Below are 10,953 nucleotides of genomic sequence, written 5' to 3' on the forward strand. Positions count from 1 at the left end.
ATTTATCAAAATAGTGAAGTTCTAAAACTATTAAGTCTTGAAGAGTCAGCCAAGATTAAAAAAACCAATTTGTTTTTTAGATGGTCGGAGTGTTAAACATTTGACCTAACATCAATTTATGTTTACCATTTTCAAATTAAATATGTTTTTTAATAAATTAAAGAAAAATAATAAAAACAAAAATAAAAAACTTAGAAATCACAACTAAACCGAAAATGGTTAATCTTCAAATAATGTTATATTATCTAAGTCAAGCAAATGTCTTGGACTTCATACTACGGGAAAACAGAGTATTAGTAAATATATATTTGTTTCACCAAGCTTATTTTCTAATTAAAATGTTGATTGAGAGTTCTGTGTGGATAGACAATGTGCATAAAGGTAAATACAAGATAGTATATTAATATTATTTCTTATGAAAATGTACAAATGTATATTTAGTAATTGTTTATAATTGAAAAATAGTTAAAGGTAAATTAATTTTTTTATATCAATACAATGTGAAAATATCTGAGAAAGTCTTCGTTTATCATCATTCTTAGAGTTTGTTAGATGTTTTATCTTGACCAAACTATGTATGATAATTTTGTACGACTCCCAAATATTCTGAAACATAATATATTACATTAAAGCAAATAATCCATTTATATAATGTTGCATGGCTAATTTATATGATGCACGACTCTTAATACTAAAACACTCGATGATATGTTGTATCATTTCACTGTTTACATTAGAAAAATCAAATAAGAAAACCAAATATTTTTAATTTTAAAAAAACTAATAAGGATCAAATCAAATATCAAAAAAATTTAAAAAATAAACCCTAAAATGGTACACTAATCCTCTTTTAAGTATAGAAAATTAATAACAAAAGAAAGAAAGACTTATCTTGATTTTCTTTTAGCTTCCTATCGATTTCGAGATATATATATATATATATATATATATATATATATATATATATATATATATATATATATATATATACAGACAAATTAAAACTTGAAGTGTATTACAAAGGGAAATTTTCTAAAATAACAATATTTACAAAATATTTACAACCTATAGCAAACTCTATCATGTATAGTCATTCATATGCTATTTTTCTCATGCCTGCCTAATGCCTACTATGTTTGCCCCTCATGCCCACCCAAGGCCCACCATGGAACCGTTCCATGTGTGGGCATCGGCGGGCACATGGAAACCCTCAACAGATTTTATTCACTCTCTCCTATGCCCACCCAAGGCCCACCATGAAACCGTTCCATGGTGGGCATCGGCGGGCACATGGAAACCCTCAATAGATTTTATTCACTCTCTCCCATGCTCACCCAAGGCAAACCATTCGCCGTTGGCAAAGCCCTCTTGACAGATGAGTCGCGGGGGCCGCCTTGTAAAGTAATTCCCACCAAGTGATTGGTAGAATCCTTTGCAGATGACTTAAATACGCGACAAGGTATTGTACGTGGTAGAGTGACCTTGCTGCCACGATCCATTCATATTCAGCCCTTCAACTCTCCGATTCGACCCTCCCTACACACAACACATTTGTTTCTTCCAAATGCCATGGAGGTTATGTCTTATGTAGAAGGACGAAAAAACAAGTGGATGGATGGATTTTGAAACTAAGATGAGAAAACAAGTTGAAGTAGACTATCGTCGAATGTCCAAGTACATGGATTGGATGCTCGTGTGCAAGTGAATGCCTATGACCGAGGCTTGCACATGGGTGCCTATGGTTCACGACAAAAAACAGTTTAGAGGTTCTTGACATTCTCCCTTTGCCCACCAACCCCAACCATGCATGCGGGAAAAACATTAATAGAGGTTATTGACACTCTCCCATGCTCACATGCACGCCCCTCATGCCCATTGAAGGCCCCCCATGCACGCCTTTCGTGCCCGCCCAATGCCCACTCTTTGCGTCCCCCATGCCCACCCAAGGCGTCAATGCACGCCCACATGTTCGTCATGCGACTCCTCGCATCACCGCGCGCGCACACGCCCACGCCCTTGCCGCGCGCGCAGGTGCAGCTCACGATTGTGCCGCGTGTCACAATCGTAACCCTTCAAACACGATGTGAACGATTGTGTGGCACTTGTTCTAACTCGACGAACAAGTCAGCCGATCAAAATCCGCAAATTGCGGACAACTTTAACACACGGTTCAACCTTCCCTCATGTTCTTGGAAAAATATTTTTAGAAAAGGTGAAAGATGCTTAATTTGATTGAAAACGTTGTTAAAACAAGCATTGAAAACAGTCAATTGCAATAAGAAAGCATAGATTGCAAAGAGTACGACAAGGCTTGGGCGGGGATTCAACAGGTATGCCTTCCCTATAGTACATTTTGAACATTTTCATCTCTGGCAGGTTTGCATATGAAAATGCCGAACGCAGGCTGTCTGGCATCACATCCTTGTACTTCTCTAAGACACTCAGGATGTCTTTGGGGACTGTTTCCCTTGGGCTTTCCAATGACTCCAGTGGGATAGCCATAAATGTTGGTTCGTCACGAGAAAGGCCTTTCTTCAATTGCATAGCCAAGATCATCTTTACCCCATCAGGCTGATGAATCTCCATTTGAACAACAGTGGGCGCTGTTCCAGTAATCACTAGACATTTAGCTAGCGGCATTGGTATGACTTGATGCTCAAGTAGAAACTCCATACCCAGTACCACATCGAAGTCATCCATCTTTGCAACCACCAAATCTATGAGACCGCTCCACTCTTCCATCTTTATTATCATTCGTTTTACCAACCCGACGATAGGTAGGGCAGTTGAGTTCACGACCTTCATTTTTCCTGCGTCCTTCTCCCAACGGAGATTCAACCGTCTGGCTTCCGCTTCTGCAATGAAGTTATGGGTGGCACCAGAATCCACCATAGTGCTCTTGGGTGGCTTCCGGTTGACCCAACAGTTTACGTACATGATACCATTCTTCGCCTGTCCACTGGTCTCCCCCATCTTCTTCTAGAGCGATGACAGAAACTTTAGGGACCCCATCCGAGGATTCTCGCCCTCTTCTATCTATCCAACTTCTCCTACAGTCTAACTCAATCTATCATCTGAGTCCGAGGCTAGGGTGGCTTGAAAAGCGTTGAAGGCGGTACGGTTGGGGCACTCTCTAGCAAGATGGGACCCTTTACATATGAAACAACTGATGGAACGACCGGTGTTGTTCTGATTGTTCAGTTTTCGCCAGTTGTTTTCTGTATTTGCTTGGAAGGGCTTGCGATCTCCACCTTGTTGCTTGTCTCCCCCTGCAGTCTTCGGGGAATTTGGGCGGTTGTTTCTGTTTCCTCAAGAGGAGGAAGCTTGATACCGTCTTGCATCCTGAGATTCGCTAGATAAGTCAAACAACCGTTCAGCCACTGCGTATGCTGACGTGAGGTCTTGAATTCGTTTCTCATACAACTTGGTCCTAGCCCACGGCTTCAAGCCCTCGACAAAACAGAAAACTGTCTTTCTCGGTCATGTCGCGTATGTCCAACATCACCCCCGCAAACTGTTTCACGTAGTCCTGAATGTTTCCCGTGTGCTTCAATTCACGCAGCTTCCGTCGGGCTAGAATTTCGACATTCTCAGGGAAAAATTGCGAACGAAGTTCTCCTTTTAGGGCATCCCACGTGTCGATTGTGCAACGCCCTTCTTGAATGTCCATGTATCGGGACCTCCACCATAACTTCACGTCTTCTGACAGATGCATGGTTGCCAATGTCACCTTGGCCTCTTCAGTAATTGTGTTCGTGGCCTTGAAATACTACTATACATCAAAGATGAAGTTTTCCAACGCCTTGGCATCTCTCGCCCCACAAAAAGGCTTGGGCTCAGGAATCTTGATTCTGCCAACAGGAATGGCTCCTCCAGCTGGAGCCTGGTTTGCTAAAGCTCGCATAGTAAGGTTCACCCTCGTGTTTACCTCTGCGAGCTCATTCCTCACGACATCGAGGGTTGCTCAAAAATCCTCCGTCATGCCGTTGGTCATCTCCAACACGTTCTTTTGTGAGTTATCAAGCTCCATAACTTGTTCTTCCATCTGGGCAACAGAGCCCGATGAACTGTCCCCATGCTCGTAGGTGACATTTTCCGTTCTCATAACTCGGGACTCTAGAGTGTCGACTCTAGTAAGTAACTCTTGGATGGGTAGTCTGTCAAGGCGACCGAACATGGCTTCAATTCCATCGACATTCTTGGCAATATCCTTAAGCTGTTGTTCCAAGAACTGAATGGAATCAGGAACTTCAACCAAGTAGAGCATCTGCTCCTCGATTCCCATAAGTCGCTCATTATGGGTCTTGCTGGACTGTTTGGCCACCGACATCTTTCTGTCACGCACTGTCAACTAGCCAACCTGGCTCTGATACCACTTGTCACAATCGTAATTCTTCAAACACGATGTGAACGATTGTGCGACACTTGTTCTAGCTCGACGAACAAGTCAGCCGATCAAAATCTACAAATCGCGGACAACTTTAACACATGCTTCAACCTCCCCTCACGTTCTTGGAAAAATATTTTTAGAAAACGTGAAAGATGATTAAATTGATTGAAAACATTGTTAAAACAAGCATTGAAGACTGTCAATTGCAATAAGAAAGCATAGATTGCAAAGAGTACGACAAGGCTTGGGCGGGGATTCAACAGGTATGCCTCCCCTATAATACATTTTGAACATTTTCATCTCTGGCAGACTTGCATATGAAAATGCCGAAAGGTCACACCCAAGCATATCGACTTGAAATTGAAAGCAACTACCTAAACTACGTACAAGACATAAAGACAAAATAAATTGGGGCTAATTGGAGCATACGGCCATAGGTAAACACACCTTGGACACGTATGTCCATTACATCGCGCTCATTTGCTTTGCATGCACGTGTGCCTATGCCTAGTATGTGCGCCCCTCATGCCCACCACTCGTTCCATGGTGGGCATGGGCGTGCAATGGAAAACCCTCAAGAGAGGTTATTCACGCTCTCCCATGCCCACCCAAGGCCAACCATTAGTGCCATGGTTGGCATGGGCGTGCACGGAAAAAACTTGAATGGAGGTTATTGACGCTCTCCCATCCCACCCAAGTCCAACCGTACGTGCCATGGTGCGCACATGCGTGCATGGGAAAACTCTCAATAGAGGTTCTTGACACTCTCCCAAGCCCGCCAGCGTCAACCTGTCTGCCATGGTGAGCGTGGGAAAACCCTCAATAGAGGTTCAAGACACTCTCCCACAACCATCGAAGGCCAATCGTGCGTGCCATGGTGCCGCGTGTCACGAACATATTTTTCCATAACTAGTTTACCTTTGGTTACATGCTTCGATTACCCCTAGTTTATCTCATCTTTAGTTTCCATAACTAGTTCAGGTGTTTGCTTTCATTCTAGGTCATAAAGCTTGGGTGTGACGTTTTGGCATTTTCATATGCAAGCCTGCCAGAGAAGAAAATGTTCAAAATGTACTATAGGGGAGGCATACCAGTTGAATCCCCGCCCAAGCATTAGTTGTACTCTTTGCAAGCAACCCTTTTTCCTTACAATTGACAGTCTTTAATGCTTATTGCAACGTCTATTTTAATGTATTTCTTTCTTTCCCGCGTTTTATAAATAAAATTTCCCTAAAACGCAAAGGAAGGTTACGACATTCATGGACGTTACCCACAACTCTTGGATTTTGATCGGCTGACTTGTTCATCGAGTTAGAACAAGTGCCGCACAATCGTCCGTCTCGAGGATGAAACGCTACGAGCGAGCAAGACCCATGAAGAACGGTTGACAGGGATTGAAAAACAGATGCTCCACCTGATGGAAGTTCCTGATTCCATCCGATTTATGGAAGAACGACTTGAGGAAGTTGCCGAGAGAGCCGATGCTGTTGATGCGGTGTCCGGTCGCCTAGACGGATTACCCATACAAGATTTGTTGGCTAGAGTTGACATGTTAGAGTCACAAATCCAGAGAATTGGAAATGTTCCCTACGAGCGTGGGGACAGTTCATCGAGCTCTGTTGCCCGAATGGAGGAGCGAGTTATGAAGCTAGATAACTCTCAGAAGGATATAATGGAAATGATAAATGGCATGTTAGAGGACTTTCGAGTCACCCTGGATGTCGTTAGAAATGAAATCGTAGAGGTAAACACGAAGGTGAACCTTACGATGCAAGCGTTGGCCAATCAAGCTTCGGCTGGAGGAGCAATTACAGTTGGAAAGATAAAGATCCCGGAACCCAAGCCCTTCTGTGGGGCAAGGGATGCAAAGGCATTGGAAAGCTGTATCTTCAATATTGAGCAGTACTTTAAAGCCACAAACACCGTGGCAGAGGAAGCCAAAGTGACGTTGGCGACCATGCATCTATCTGAAGATGCAAAGTTGTGGTGCAGGTCCCGATATATTGACATTCAGGAAGGGCGTTGCGTAATAGACACATGGGACAATTTGAAGAGAGAACTCCGTTCACAGTTTTTTCCAGAGAATGTCGAGATTCTAGCTCGACGGAAACCGCGAGAGTTAAAGCACACTGGAGCCATTCAGGAGTATGTGAAGCAATTTACGGGGCTGATGTTGAACATATCCGACATGACCGAAAAGGACAAGATCTTTAGTTTTGTTGAAGGACTGAAGCCGTGAGCAAGGACTAAGCTATACGAGCAGAAGGTCCAAGACCTCGTATCAGCCTATGCGACAACTAAACGCTTATTTCATTTGTCTAGTGACGTTCAAGAGACGAGACATCAACAAAGCTCTTCACCTGGAAGAGACAGAAACAGCCTACCGAATTCTCCCGAAGTTGTCAGTGGAAATAGAAGTTCCAGTAGAGACCGCAAGCCTTCCCAGTCAAATACGTGGAACAATGGGCAGAGGCCCAATAATCAGAGGACATCCCACACTTCTATCAGTTGATACATTTGTAACAGACCACATCGGACAAGGGAATTCTCTGATAAAGCTGCCTTCTATACCTTTCAGGCCTCTTTAGCTGCAGACTCAGATGACACGTCGAGTCAACCAGAGAAGGAAGTTGGGCAAGTAGAAGGAGTTCAAAATGTTAGAGTGGGAGCCATAAGACTCTTGTCGTCCCTTCAGAAGAAAGCGGGAGAGACAAATGGTCGTACTAAAGAGGGCCTAATATATGTTGACACCTGGATCAACCAAAAGCATGCAAAGAGCACTATGGTTGACTCTTGTGCCACTCATAATTTTATAACAGTGGCCGAAGCCATACGACTAAACCTTTATTGAAAGAAGGATACGGGAAAAATGAAGGCCGTGAATTCTACAGCTCTACCTATCGTTGGGATAGTGAAGCGGGCAGCGATACAGTTGGGAGGATGGAGGAGCTTCATTGATTTTGTGGTTGTAGGCATGGATGATTTTGATGTAGTTCTCGGAATAGAATTCCTTCTCGAACATCAAATGATCATAATGCCTGCAGCCAAATGTCTGGTGATCACGGGGTCTACCCCCACCGTTGTGCAGACAGACCTTCGGCAACCCAAAGGACTAAGAACGATCTCGACCATGCAACTGAGAGAGGGTCGTGTTTGGGAAGACACAAGGTGTGTCGTGAAGAGATGTTGCGATGGGAAACGTGGTAGTTTGCCCATGACAAAATCGCCAACGAAGGGTGAGTGTATGGCGCAGTCGAAGTCAACTGAACTCCGAAGACAGTTAAGGAGACTATCGTGCACAGGATTCACTAGACTTGCAAAAGCTTCGTATAAAGCACAAGGCTTTTTACGTGAAGAAGAGAAAGGACGGTTGGGTGTCAACAGCCGTGTCCTAAAGCAAGCCCCGAGGAGAGGGCCAACTCTTGGGTCCGCAATTGTGACCCTACCTGTTGAAACTTATGCTGAGGCGTGTAATCATGCGTTGAGTGGTGTCCTACTGCAGAATGGACACCTTATCTCATTTGAGAGTCAGAAGAAGAGTGCCACAAAGGACATAGCAACCAGTCTGAGGGATGGGAGACGGTGTTCCCATAGATCAACGTTTGTCAGAGAGATGAATAACGACCTTGCCAGCCATTTCGGTACTCAATTGAATCTGAGTTCGAATCAAGCAAAGAGATGAAGAGTCGTGCTCAAACTTGATTTTAGGTTAGAACGTAAGAAGAGCAATCATGGGGTTCCACATGTGTCGGCTCGTACACAGGCCTGTCAAGCTAATGGCCCAATGCGAGACACGTCAAAAGAATCCATGAAGGAAAACCCTTTCACTCATGATGGCAGGAGTTTGACGAAGGCCGACAAGTTAATGCAAAAGAATGGGGGTCATTTGTGGGAGGCAACACAACCTGGTGTTACAGCTGTGAAGAAATCATCAACTGACAGAAGTCCAATAGAGAGTGTTGGTGACAGACAACAGGTATTGTCGCGTCTTGTTGATTTTCTTCGTATGAAGAAGGAGCCTCAGACTCGTAACATTGCAAAGAAGTGGAAGCGAAGATCAAACACTGTTCGAGCCAATCAAGAGAGAGTCTCGAAGCGACCTAAAAGATGGACAGATGGGAAGCATCGCCCCTTGGACCTTCATGTGGAAGGTCAGGCTATCGTGATGCCGCGACCTGAACAGATACGGTTCCCAAAGATGCAAAGATCTTCACCTCGTGAGAAGACACGAGGGACAAGCAGAAGCTGAAGAAGTCCTCGCTAAGGAAGTGAGGACAATTAGAAGACCCATGGGGAGGATACACAAGTTCGTGGTGAAGCGGAAGAGCCTCCTCATGGAAGAAGCCTTTGGAAGACGTACCAAAGACCGTTAAGCGTGGAGGCAGAAGAACGAATGATTCCAGCTTTGCCAGTCGACGGGGACGTCAACTGTTTAAGTGAGGGAGTGTGTCACAGACATATTTTTCCAAAGTGTTTTTACCTTTGGTTATATGCTCCGATTACCCCCAGTTTATCTCATTTTTAGTTTGCATAACTAGTTTAGGTGTTTGCTTTTCATTCTAGGTCATAAAGCTTGGGTGTGACGTTTCGGCATTTTCATATGCAAGCCTCACAGATCTGAAAATGTTCAAAATGTACTATAGGGGAGGCATATCAGTTGAATCCCCGCCCAAGCATTAGTTGTACTCTTTGCAAGAAACCCTTTTTCCTTGCAATTGACAGTCTTTAATGCTTACTGTAACGTCTATTTCAATGTATTTCTTTCTTTTCCAAGTTTTATAAATAAAATTTCCCTAAAATGCAAAGGAAGGTTACGATATACGTCGACGTTACCCACAACTCTTGAATTTTGATCGGCTGACTTATTCATCGAGTTAGAACAAGTGCCGCACAATCGTCCATCTCGAGGTTGAAACACTTCGATTGTGACACGCGGCACCAGCACGCACAGAACGATCGTGCGCGGCGCCAGCGCTCGCGGCACGGTCGTGCGCGATGTCACGAACATATTTTTCCAAAGTGTGTTTACCTTTGGTTATATGCTCCGATTACCCCCAGTTTATCCCATCTTTACTTTGCATAACTAGTTTAGGTGTTTGCTTTCCATTCTAGGTCATAAAGCTTGGGCGTGACGTTTCGACATTTTCATATGCAAGCCTGCCAGAGAAGAAAATGTTCAAAATGTACTATAGGGGAGGCATATCAGTTGAATCCCCGCCCAAGCATTAGTTGCACTCTTTGCAAGCAACCCTTTTTCCTTGCAATTGACAGTCTTTAATGCTTATTGTAACGTCTATTTCAATGTATTTCTTTCTTTCCCGCGTTTTATAAATAAAATTTCCCTAAAACGCAAAGGAAGGTTACGACATACATCGACGTTACCCACAACTCTTGGATTTTGATCGGCTGACTTGTTCGTGAGTTAGAACTAGTGCCGCACAATCGTCCGTCTCGAGGTTGAAATGCTACGATTGTGACACGCGGCACCAGCGCGTGTGAGAGACGGTTGCGAGGAAGCGCACGGCGCGCATGAGGGCGTACATGAGGGCCATCGTGGGCATGGAGCGGGCATGAGTGACACACATGCTTGGCTTTCTGTGGGCATGGGAGAGTGTCAATAACCTCTTTTGAGAATTTTCTATGCACGCCCATGCCCATCATGGCAAGCACGGTTGGCCTTCGGTGGTTGTGAGAGAGTGTCTTGAACCTTTATTGAGGGTTTTCCCATGCTCTTCCATGCTCACCATGGCAGACAAGGTTGGTGTTGGCGGGCTTGGGAGAGTGTCAAGAACCTGTATTGAGTGTTTTCCCGTGCACGCCTGTGCGCACCATGGCACGTATGGTTGGACATGGGTGGGATGGAAGAGCGTCAATAACCTCTATTCAGGTTTTTCCCGTGCACGCCCATGCCAACCATGGCATGAATGGTTGGCCTTGGGTGGGCATGAGAGAGCGTGAATAACCTCTCTTGAGGGTTTTCCACTACACGCCCATGCCCACCATGGAACGCATGGTGGGCATGAGGGGCGCACATACTAGGCATAGGCAGGCGCGTATGCAAGGCAGATGGGCGCGAGCGACACCTGCACGTGTAACACGACCGTGGGTTGCACCTGCGTGCGCGACAAGGGCATGGGCGTCACCTGCACGTGCAGCGATGCGAGGAGTCGCACAATGCACATGTGGGCATGCATTGACGCCTTGGGTGGGCATGGGGGACGCAAAGAGTGGGCATTGGGCGGGCACGAAAGGCGTGCATGGGGGGCCTTCAATAAGCATGAGAGGCGTGCATGTGAGCATGAGGGAGTGTCAATAACCTCTATTAATGTTTTTCCCATACACAGCCACACCAAGGCATGCATGGTTGGGGTTGGTGGGCAAGGGAGAATGTCAAGAACATCTAAACTATTTTTTGTCGTGAACCATAGGCACCCATGTGCAAGCCTCGGCCATAGGCCTTCACTTGCACACGAGAATCCAATCCATGTACTTGGACATTCGATGAGAGTCTACTTCAACTTGTTTTCTCATCTTAGTTTCTAAATCCATCCCTCCACTTGTTT

This window comes from Cucumis sativus, chromosome 4 (genome assembly GCF_000004075.3).
Source record: "Cucumis sativus cultivar 9930 chromosome 4, Cucumber_9930_V3, whole genome shotgun sequence".
Lineage (NCBI taxonomy): Eukaryota > Viridiplantae > Streptophyta > Magnoliopsida > Cucurbitales > Cucurbitaceae > Cucumis > Cucumis sativus.